General features: G+C 39.9%; 1 long non-coding RNA gene across 1 annotated transcript in view; it reads left to right on the forward strand.

Annotated features, from left to right (window-relative positions):
* Positions 1–11,837, forward strand: part of LOC118766370 — a 27,123-nt gene extending 15,286 nt beyond the window's left edge. Inside the window, exon 3 of the long non-coding RNA XR_005002305.1 lies at positions 11,684–11,837. This is a non-coding gene — a long non-coding RNA (uncharacterized LOC118766370). The remainder of the gene's footprint in view (positions 1–11,683) is intronic.
* The last annotated feature ends 663 nt before the right edge of the window (positions 11,838–12,500 follow it).

The raw sequence follows: 12,500 nt of genomic DNA on the forward strand, positions 1-12,500 counted from the left end.
CCGAAATTTTCGGGGAGCGGGGGTCAGTCGATTAGATCGACCCCAGTACGCAACTGGTACTTAATTCATCAACCCCGAAAAGGATGAAAGTCAAAGTCGACCTCGGCGGAATTTGAACTCAGAACGTAAAGACAGACGAAATACCGCTAAGCATTTCGCTCGGCGTGCTAACGTTTCTTATTTCTTTATTGCCCACAAAGGGGCTTAACATAGAGGGGACAAACAAGGACAGACAAACGGATTAAGTCGATTATATCGAACCCTGTTGGTAACTGGTACTTAATTTATCGAGCCCCGAAAGGATGAAAGGCAAAGTCAACCTCGGCGGAATTTGAACTCAGAGCATATTGACAGATGAAATATCTATTTCTTTACTACCCACATGGGGCTAAACACAGAGGGGACAAACAAACGGATTAAGTCGATTACATCGATCCCAGTGCATAACTGGTGCTTAATTTATCGACCCCGAAAGGATGAAAGGCAAAGTCGACCTCGGCGGAATTTGAACTCAGAACGTAAAGGCAGACGAAATACGGCTACGCATTTCGCCCGGCGTGCTAACGTTTCTGCCAGCTTGCCACCTTACGAGGCTACATGTATTGGAAAGAAATGTTGACTTCAATATTTTGGCCCAAGGCCACCAAATTCGGGGGGTGGGGACTAGTCGATCATATCGAGCCAAGTACTCGACTTGTACTTATTTTTTTGACGCCGAAAGGGTGAAAGGCGAAATTTGAACTCACAAGCACGAAATACCTCTAAGCATTTCCCCCGGCGCGGTAACGATTCTGCCTGCTCGCCGCCTTCTTAAAGACAATAATAATAATAATGGTTTCAAATTTTGGCAAAAGGCCAGAAATTATGGGACCGGGTGTTTGTCGATTACATCGACTCGCAGTGTTGAGCTGGTATTATTTTATCCCGAAAGGATCAAAGGCAAAGTCGACCTCAGCGGAATTTGAATTTAGAACGTAAAGACGAACGAAATATCGCTAAGCATTTTGCCCGGCGCTCTAACGATACTGCCAGCTCCTCGCCACCTTAACTACCTATACTCTTTTACTCTTTTACTTGTTTCAGTCATTTGACTGCGATCATGCTGGAGCACCACCTCTAGTCGAGTAAATCGACCCCAGGACTTATTCTTTGTAAAGCCTAGTACTTATTCTATCGGTCTCTTTTGCCGAATCGCTAAATTACGGGGACGTAAACACACCAGCATCGGTTGTCAAGTGATGTTGGGGGATAAACAAAGACACACACACACACACATATATATATATATATATATTTACACATATATACGACGGGCTTCTTTCAGTTTCCGTCTACCAAATCCACTCACAAGGCTTTGGTCGCCCCGAGGCTATAGTAGAAGACACTTGCCCAAGGTGCCACGCATTGGTAATGAACCAGGAACCATGTGGTTGGTAAGCAAGCTACTCACCACAGAGCCACTCAAATATTGGTTTTAAATTTTTGGTACAAGGGAGGAGTAAGACGATAAAATCGACCCCTATGCTCAACCAAGAACTTTGCCCAGCGCTCTGACCATTCAGCGAGTTCGCCGCTTCATGGACATCAGAAACTTCTACATTATAGGCTCAAAGTCTGAAATTTCCGGTGAGTGGGATGGTCGAATACATCGACGCCAGTGCTCAAATGGTACTTCTTTTTTTATTGACCTCGAAAGAATGAAAGGCTAAGTAGACCTCGGCGGAATTTCACCTGAGAACGTAAAGACGGACGAAGCGCCGCAAAGCATTTCACCCGGCGTGCTCACGATTCTGCCAGGTCAATGCTTTTATGAATAATATAATATTCTTTTCTACTCTAGGCTCAAGGCCCGAAATTTTGGAGGAGGGGTCCAGTCAATTAGATCGACCCCAATACGCAACAGGTACTTAATTTATCGATCCCGAAAGGATTAACAGTAAAGTCGAATTTGAACTCAGAACGTAAAGATAGACGATATACCGCTATGCATTTCGCTCTGCGTGCTAACGTTTCTTATTTCTTTATTGCCCACAACGGGCTAAATATAGAGGGGACAAACAAGGACAGACAAACGGATTAAGTCGAATATATCGACCCCAGTGCGTAACTGGTGCTTATTTAATCGACCCCAGTGCGTAACTGGTACATATTTAAACGACCCAGAAAGGATGAAAGGCAATGTCGACCTCGGTGGAATTTGAACTCAGAACGTAAAGACAGACGATATCCTCCTAAGCATTTCGCCCGGTGTGCTAACGTTTCTTATTTCTTTATTGCCCACAAGGGGCTACACATAGAGGGGACAAACAAGGACAGACAAACGGATTAAGTCGATTAGATCGACCTAGTGCGTAACTGGTACTTATTTAATCGATCCCGAAAGGATGAAAGGCAAAGTCGACCTTGGCGGAATTTGAACTCAGAACCTTAACGCCAGACGAAACACCACTAAGCATTTCGCCCGGCGTGTTAACGTTTCTGCCAGCTCGCCGCCTTGAATAATATAATGTTAAAGAGAAAGATGGTCAGTTAAACCGCAAGCGCTGTCGTGGGTAATGGGATGGGGATGTCGAGGGTTTCACTTTGAACAGAAAGACCTCCCTGGTTCATTTATTTTGCTTGGGCAGAATTAGTGTCTGTTACCAATGTTCGGGATAATAGGGGTGGCGAAGAAGTGGGATTGGGTGAGCCATCTATAATTGAACCAGAAGCAGTTAAGCTTGAAATTAATATAGCGCACGTGCACGTACATATACATATGCTGTCTGAATCAGCACGCACACACATACACACACGCACACTCACGCACTATCTATTTATGTGTGTATACATACACACACACACACATATGTATACACATTTACATATACATTATATATAACATATGTATTATACACACACACACACACACATATTTATATACACACACACATGCGCGCACATACACACACACACAAACACACATATATATGTATATAGGTATGTATGCATATATATAACGAAAAGAGAGGGGGAGGGAAGGTGCATCAAAATATGGAGATAGATAGAGAGTGAGTGAGTGAGAGAGAGAGAGAGAGAGGGTGAGAGAAAGTGAGAGAGAGAGAGAGAGAGAGAGAGAGAGAGAGAGAGAGAGAGAGAGAGAGAGTGAAAAGGGAAAAATTAGTAACGAATGGGAAAAGTGGAGGACAGAAGAAAGAAAACGAGAAAAAATAAGGAAAGACGGTGATTGAGTATTTGAGTGAACGAGGGAGAGAGAGAGAGAGAGAGAGAGAAATAGGGGGAGAGAGAGAGTGAGAGAGAGAGAAGGGAGAGAGAGACAGCAGCAGAAGTTCTTAGCAACATTAAAGATCCATCTTTGTGTAAAGCAAAGCTGGAAGGCATTTCATATATATCTATTGAGAGCAAACTACAGAATAAAGAGATTGGTACCAGGTCCCTTGAACCGTGGTGACCTCGAGTAACTGACTGCCCAGTGTGATGTTCATGTTTGGAAAGAGAGAGAGAGAGAGAGAGGAAGAGAGAGAGAGAAGTGGTGGGAGTGAGAGAAATAGTGAAAGAGAAACAGAGAGAGGGCGAGAAACAGAGAGAAAGTGGTAGGAAGGAAAGAAATAGAAAGAGAGAGAGGAAAGAAAAGAGGGAACAAATAGAAGAATAGAAGGTAAAATGAGAGTGAGAAAGACGGTATATATACGGTTCTGGGTTCAGTCCCACTGCGTGGCACCTGGGGCAAGAGTCTTCAACTATAGCCTAGGGCCCACCAAAGCCTTGTGAGTGGATTTGGTAGACGGAAGCTGAAAGAAACCCATCGTGTATATATATATTTATATATATATATATGTTTGTGTCAGTGTTTTTACCCCCAACATCGATGGTGTGTTTACGTAACTTAGCGATTCAGCAAAAGAGTACGACAGAATAAGTACTAGGCTTACTGAGAATAAATCCTGGGGTCGATCTGTTCGACGAAAGGCAGTGCTCCAGCATGGCTGCAGTCAAATGACTGAAACAAATAAAAGAATAAAAGAATAGCGGCCGAGAATGCTAGAAATAAGAGTCAGAGCAATAACTGTGCGTTACTGTAGCTATGAGTTGTTTTAACTCTTATTTCTAGCAATAATGATGCTAAATAGCGCCCTCAGTCGCTTTAGAGACATATATATTTTTGCCTTTCGGTTGAAAAATTGCTAAAAAAACCACCCTTATATATTATATATATATAATATATATATATATATATATATAATATATATTATATATATATATATATATATATATACGTAATGATGTTTGGGTACCCGCTGATGAGAACTTCGCCTACCAACTTATTTTATTTGTTTATTGCCCACAGGGGTCCAAACGTAGAGGGGACAAACAAGGACAGACAAACGGATTAAGTCGATTAGATCGACCCCAGTGCGTAACTGGTACTTATTTAATCGATCCCGAAAGGATGAAAGGCAAAGTCGACCTCGGCGGAATTTGAACTCAGAACGTAGCGGCAGACGAAATATCTATTTTTTACTACCCACAAGGGGCTAAACACAGAGAGGACATGCAAGGACAGACAAACGATTTAGTCGATTATATCGACTCCAGTGCGTAACTGGTACTTATTTAATCGACCCCGAAAGGATGAAAGGCAAAGTCGACCTCGGCGGAATTTGAACTCAGAACGTAACGGCAGACGAAATACCGCTAAGCATTTCGCCCGGCGTGCTAACGTTTCTGCCAGCTCGTCGCCTTGACAATAAATATTAATATTGAAAGAAAGAATACGAAGAAAGATGGATGTATGAATAATTTATTTGTATGAGATATATTAATACATTTCAACATCTTTATAAGTTGCAAAGCTCCAAAAGAAATGGGAGATGCGAAAAAATCTACATATATGTTTCGGTTCTAGCTCGTGGTTGATATGTAATTCTAAGCATTTGGTTATATGCTTCTTCGGTTTTTTTTTATCAGCTTATAGAACGAAGGTTAACATATTTCATGAAAGGATGCATGCAAAATCCTTTCAAGAAATATGTTAACCTTTGTGCTATAAGCTGATAAAACCCTGAAGATGTTCTACTCCATATACTTAAAAATGATACTATTCTTAGCATATAACCAAATACTTAGAATTACATATCAGCTAGGGGCTAGAACCAAAACTTATATGTAGGTATTTTTCCAATCTTCCATTTCTTCTTTGAGCTTTACAACTTATAAAGATGCTGAAATTTATTAAAAATAACAATACAAATAAATTATATCATACAAATCAATTATTCATACATCCAGCTTTCTCCATTTTCAATCTTTCAATATACAGGGTGATTCAAAAGTCACCATATATAGAAAAATTTATTCTTTTATAAGAAACAGATAAAAAACTGTTTCTTATAAAAATAAATAATAAATTGCTCTTATGTATGGCAACTTTTGAATCACCCTGTATGTATAGATAACGTATAAATAATGGTCACTATACTTTTATTTTAGTATTTTCGACTTACAGCTGTTTCCGATAACCATTAAAGGTTCGTTCACTAATTGGTAATTCAAACGAACCATTCATCTGCTGAGAAAAATTGAACTGATGCTACCGCCATTAGAGTCGTATTATTCTGATGATCATTATTTATACCTTGTCTAGTATATTACTCTGTGTAAAAAGAAAAACCCAGTCTAACTAGCAATACAACAATGCGTTTCCAATACAGACTGAGTTGTCAAACATTTAAACCAAATTTTCTAAAAACAACTTGTCCAACCGTCCCATAGGCCTCCTCTTTGAGAAACACTGATTTAACCTAAATTTGAGACACCAGCAAAAGAAGAAATAAAGATAGACTTTTTTCTATTCCAAAGAAAAACGATTTTATTCACACAAATATGCAACCGAAGAATTTAAAGTACCAGTAATGATAAGGCTGTTGACTGGGAGAACACAAACATGGTTTAAACAAAGAGCTTGGCAGGAAAGAAACGAGCCATTAAACAGTACAAAAACAACAAAAAAATGGAAGGTGCAGTTATGTACAGGTTGACAGAAGAAAAGCAGGAGAAAGACGATGCATGAAATGGGTTAGATGAAGGTAAATCTAGATGGAAAAGCATGATGAATTTATGAGAACGTACCTGGAACAATAATAAGTTTATCCGATAAAACATGTAGGAAATCAACTTGAGGCAATTTTTGATGAAAAGCAACAACCTAGGGAACTAAGTAACTAATTTTAAACTAACTTACTTTACGGGATGTTCAAGGGCATGGAAAAGCTAGTGGAGCGCAGCCTTGTAAACCACATTCCTTGTTACTCCGTCTGGAGCGTAGTAGAAAAGGTTTGTCGAACAGCCAACCCTCGGACAGCCCACATACAGTTGTCCGTGCGAAAAGCAAGGAGTGCTGAGGTCCAACCCCACGACTTTCAATGACTGCCCCTGTGCTTTGTTGATGGTCATCGCGAAGTTTAGGCGAATAGGGAATTGAACGCGTTTCATCGGGTAAACACAGTCCGACGGAATCAATGGCATGCGGGAAATAAAAACATCCCCTGCCCCTTAACCCGTGATAACTTTTGCCTCTAGAACGTCATCCAAAAGTTGGGTGACAATCAACCGAGTGCCATTGCAAAGTAGTGAAGGTTCCAAGTTTCGGAGAAGAATGGGACTTCGAACCTTGAGGCAGAGTTTATGGGGTGGCAGACCCGGTGGTTCTTGTGAGTTAAGAAATTCGGTCGGGTATACCATGACTTGCTCTGGGTCAGTAATTGAATCGATAGATGTGTAGATTCGTTCCTGGGTCGGCAGTTGACGAAGGAGGCGAGTGTTAAGCGTATTGACGTTGGCATTGGTTGGCGCTAAAATGGCTCTATCACACAACCATTGATGGTCACCGAAATTAGAAGATAGATCGTGGTAAACTGTCTGACAAAGTTTAGAAAATGCAAATATTACACGATTAAGAAGCAAGCAAATAGTCTTTTGTTTCTAAAATTGAAGTATTTTGACTACGTTCACCTTGAAATAAAGCTCAATCAATCTTGATTGAATACAATAATGGTTTTCTTTCACTAAAAAACACACTTCTTTTGGTTTGTCCATTCATAATAAATGAAAACAATAAATCGACTGTAGAGTAACTTCTTCAAGGATATATCCATGCAGGGACACCGGAGAACATCCACGCAGAATGCATCGCCTCAGACTGTAAAGGGAGGTAACTAAATTGAGTTTGGCAAACAGTAGTTTAAAAATAAAAACAAAGAAAAATGATCGACTGTGTATGAAATATGCATGCTTGGTGTTAAGGGAGGCAACTTCTATCAGCACCATATAGTCGATTGTGCAACCAAAGAAAAACGATTTCCCACGGCTTTATCGATCGCATTCTCACCTGGAATCGATATTTGTAATTTTTTCAAGACTTATACATGCCCTGATACCGTCGGTATCTACATATCAAATTTGAGCGCAATCGGATGGAGGATGCCTCGAGATCTGAGAAGACACACACACACACACACACACGCGCACACACACACAGAGAACGGATTTTATATAATACTAGCAGTATCGCCCGGCGTTGCTCGGGTTGTAAGGGAAATAACTATATAAGCATTTTTAGAGAGTTATAGCCAAAAAATAGCAAAAAAAATGCATTAAAAATTGAAAAAAAATTAAGGTAAATCTTTTTTAAATCGTTGACACATCGTAGATATTTTAGAGAGTTACTTCCCTTATATAAAAGCGAAAAAATACATTAAAATGGAAAAATATGATGGTAAATTTTTTAAAAATCGTAGACTCATCGTAGACGCGCGCTAATACCCAGAAGGGCTCGATATGAATCACGACTATAAGATACCCGCTTTTGGTTAAACTGCACCGCAAAATGTGGGAGTAATTACGAATGTAAATCGAAGGGGACAGACACACAACTTCACTCTTATATAAAGATGCTTTTTTTTTTCAGTCATAGAGTTAGATTTATGAAGGTCTTCAGTAGAAAATCCTTCGAATTCTGACTCGCTGCTTGATATAATGAAATTCGTATCCATTTTTTGTCAGAATTACAAATTTTGAAAACACAATAGGAACAAATTTCGGAAAAAAATCTCCCATAATTCACGGAATTAAAATTACACTTCGATTTTTGTACAAAACTGTATTTGAAGTGTTTACGAAGTATAATACGTGTTTTCACGAATGTACTAAAGAGATTTACTCTGATATTCTCATTTAAATATGAATAGGTAAATTCGGGCGGTTTGGTAACGAAAGGGTTTATATAAGTGTCGTCTGTTTATACATAAACACTGTTCATAGTTTCAGTTTAGTCTTCCTCAAATCACTGTCGCTAATTTACTCTCTTCCAAGAACATTTTCACTCACTGTTATCTGTTAGCTTCCCATACATTTTACTCATGTATCTATCAGCGTGATAGACATAAACAAATATTACATTTACTTTCATTTTATTCGTTGCCCACTGTGTGTGTGCGTTTGCGTGTGGTGTAAACCAGACTAAGAAAAGCATTTGACACACACACCAGAATGTGAGTTTTCTGTAAATTTTGCTTAATTGGAGTTTAAATTTTAAAAACTGGACCTGGCATGACGCGATGCATTGTACTCTTAAAACTGCTAGGTAAATTGTAATTGAAGAAATCCTATATTGTAGATTTGTATAACTCCCAAAGGGAGGCAGATAAAATCTGCCTTTTATAATAAGAGATATATATACATATATTCATATATGCCTACACACCCACGTGAATACGTATACATATACCCAAACGCATGTAGTTGTCTATCCATCCATCCATCCGTCCGTCCGTCCGTCCGTCCGTCCATCCATCCATCCATCCATCAACCTACCTACCTACCTACCTACCTACCACCTACCTACCTACCTATCTATCTATCTATCTATCTATCTATCTATCTATCTATCTATCTATCTATCTATCTATCTATCTATCTATCTATCTATCTACCTATCTATCTATCTATCTATACCATACATACACACACACAATTAATTTTGTTTCGTCTTTGATGAAAAGTTTACTTAATTTGTAAAATTATTTTAACTTTTAGCAATTTTTACATGTGTGTGTGTGTATGTGTACGTGTGTGTGGATGTATATGTGTGTGAGTGTATCTATATATATGTGTGTGTTTGTGTATATGTTTGTGTTTGTGTGTAATTACGTATGGATGGGCATGCATTTGTGTGTAAGGGTGTATAATCTAAATGAGTGTATATGACGAAATAACTAACATTGATATTACAAAAGTATTAATACGAAAACCATCATCACCACCACCACCACCACCACCAACAACAACAACAACAACAACAACACCAACAACATACACATAAGACAAAATATTTCAAAAAGTCTGAATGAAAACGATGATTGTTGACCGTGGAAACATGGCATCTAATCCACATGGTGATTGAGGTGATGAGATGATGTCGACGAAGATGATGTTGTGACGGAATATAGCACAGGAATAACATTAAAAAAAAAACCCTCACTAGTCTACCAGGGTACGGTGGGGTTGGTGTGGGGGTGGGGATGTTCTCAGAAGAATAGTGTCAACAACTGTTACGATCGCTTGTTGATTGAGAAACTCGTCAAATACTAACTAAAATTTGAACTTTCTCACGTTTCGACAGAATTTTTAACACTAAACATTTGAATGCTTGCAAAATGTTGATGATTAGTAAGAAAAGGGTGTGGAGGCCATGGAAGGAGGCAGAGAGGGTGATAGAAGCACTGGTTGCGATGATGGTGATGGTGGTGGTGGTTATAGTGGTAGAAACAGAGAGATGCAGAGACTGAGAGGATTGCAGGATGGACGCTGAGGGAGTTTGACGAATATAGAGTTACTTACTTCCCGACAAATGGGATTAAAATGGAAGATATTGAGACGGTCAGCAGCATCGATGAAGTCATCGTCATCCTCGTCACCAGAACCATCATTATCAGCACCATCACCATCAATGTTGATTGTCGTCATCTTCGTCATTCACGCATCATCATCATCATCATCATCATCAACATCATCATCATCATCATCATCTATCCATCAATCCAGTTCTCCCCTCCTTCATCCCCTCCATCCCTCACCCCCATTCATCCATTTATTCACTCGCACACGCATGCTCACAGCCACCAACCCATCTATCCGTCCATCCATCCATACTTCCATCCTTCCATCCACCCACCTATTCGCCCATCCATTCATTCACTCACGCACGCACACATCCACCAACCCATCCATCCGTCCATCCGTCCATCCATCTACCCGTCCATCTTCTTCACCCACTATTCCCGGGAGGATCATGGTGGGTAGAGTCCTCAGAGCCCTCCTCCATAGGATTCTATTAGAAGCAACCGTCATTACATTCTCCAGCTGCAGTCCCAATTGTGACCAACGGAGAGTACGGATATTATCCAACCATCTCATTCTTGGTCAACCGCCAGCTCTCCTACTGGTTGGCTCGGATTGAAGAATACGTCTTTCGATTCTTTGTTACCTGCTGCATCTTTATCATCATCTTTACTGGTTTTTACCAGATGCAACCAGATGCATGCAGCATAATAACAAAATGCCCTGTCACTGAGGCCTCCTTGGCATAAAACACCGAAAGCCAGGAGAACATATGTAGAGAAACTGAAAGACTGAAAGTTGAATTGGAGTAGTCGTTGAATAGGGGTGTTAGTGTGAGTTTCAGAAATGGTGTCCGTTTGTCTCCTCGGCCTTCCTTTACTCTTTCTCTCTCTCACATACAAATATATACGCACACTTTCTTACTCTCTCAATACTATATGTATGTACGCTATTATTTAATTTTATTTCGAGAATTCTCGCCAGTGGCATTTGAAATAGCAAACAAAGTTTAATAATTGCAGTTATAACGATGTCATTTGTCTGTACATTTCGAGTGAAATGTAATTGTTTCCCGGTATATATCTGGTGGAAGGCGGCGAGCTGGCAGAAACGTTAGCACGCCGGGCGAAATGCGCAGCCGTATTTCGTCTGCCGTAACGTTCTGAGTTCAAATTCCGCCGAGGTCGACTTTGCCTTTCATTCTTTCGGGGTCAATAAATTAAGTACCAGTTATGCACTGGATTCGATGTAATCGACTTAATCCGTTTGTCTGCCCTTGTTTGTCCCCTCTGTGTTTAGCCCCTTGTGGGTAGTAAAGAAGTAGGTATATATTTGGTGGGGCAATTTAAGTAAACATGAGTTGATATCAATATGCATCTATCCTTGTTTATCAGTTATTCATTCACCATTGAGTGTACCGTCTAACAATTTGTAACTGTAAGTATAAACTTGTATTATGTTGCTACCAAATTTGGGTTGTCTGAAACTCTGCAACAATACAAAATTTCATATCGACACTCTTATGTTCAATGTGGTCGAAGTCCTTAATATGATTTGTTGTGCCCAAAGAGATGTCTTCATTTCATGTATTTACCTCTCTATATATTAGATATGCTAAGGCGAAGAGGTGGCAGAACCGTAAGCACATCAAGCAAAATGCTTAGCAGCATTTCATCCGGTCCCTTACGCTCTAAGTTCAAATCCCGTCGAGATCTAATTTGCTTTTCATTTCTTCGGAGTTGATGAAATAAAGTACCAGTCAAGTACTGGGGTCAATATAATCGAGGGCGGCGATCTGGCGGAAACGTTAGTAAGCCGGGAAAAATGCTTAGCGGTATTTTGTCTGCCGCTACGTTTTGAGTTCAAATTCCGCCGAGGTCGACTTTGCCTTTCATCCTTTCGGGGTCGATTAAATAAGTACCAGTTATGCACTGGGGCCGATATAATCGACTTAATCCGTTTGTCTGTCTTTGTTTGTCCTCTCTGTGTTTAGCCCCTTGTGGGTAGGAAAGAAATAGGTATTTCGTTTGTCTTTATGTTCTGAGATCAAATTCCGCTGAGGTCGACTTTGCCTTTCATTCTTTCGGGGTCGATTAAATAAGTACCACTTATGTGCTGCAGTCGATGTAATCGACTTAATCCCGTTGTCCTGCCTTGTTTGTCCCCTCTATATTTAGCTCCCCACTGTGGGCAATAAAGAAATAAATATAATCGACTTGTCTCCTCCTCTCAGAATTTCCGACCTTGAATCCGGCAACCTTCAGAGGGAATGTTGCGATCACAATCGCTTATGCGCCATGAAAACCGGGAAACCGAATCCAAGTATTTTAGGGCTGAAGATAACAAAAATAAGATTTGTCATTTCAGCTCATGTCCATTCTGTTACGAGCAACACGATATTTCTCTATAACCATCAAGTCACAGCGATAATTCTTAGGATTGCTAAAACTGCACTAAAGAATCCATTTCTCTATTTGAGAAATGAGGAATTATATACATTATTTACACTATTTACATTTGACGGACCTTTGTCCCCATTTTGTTTGTTGTTAACACAACGTTTCGGCTGATATACCCTCCAGCCTTCATCAGGTGTCTTAGTG

Source organism: Octopus sinensis, linkage group LG1, assembly GCF_006345805.1.
Source record: "Octopus sinensis linkage group LG1, ASM634580v1, whole genome shotgun sequence".
NCBI lineage: Eukaryota > Metazoa > Mollusca > Cephalopoda > Octopoda > Octopodidae > Octopus > Octopus sinensis.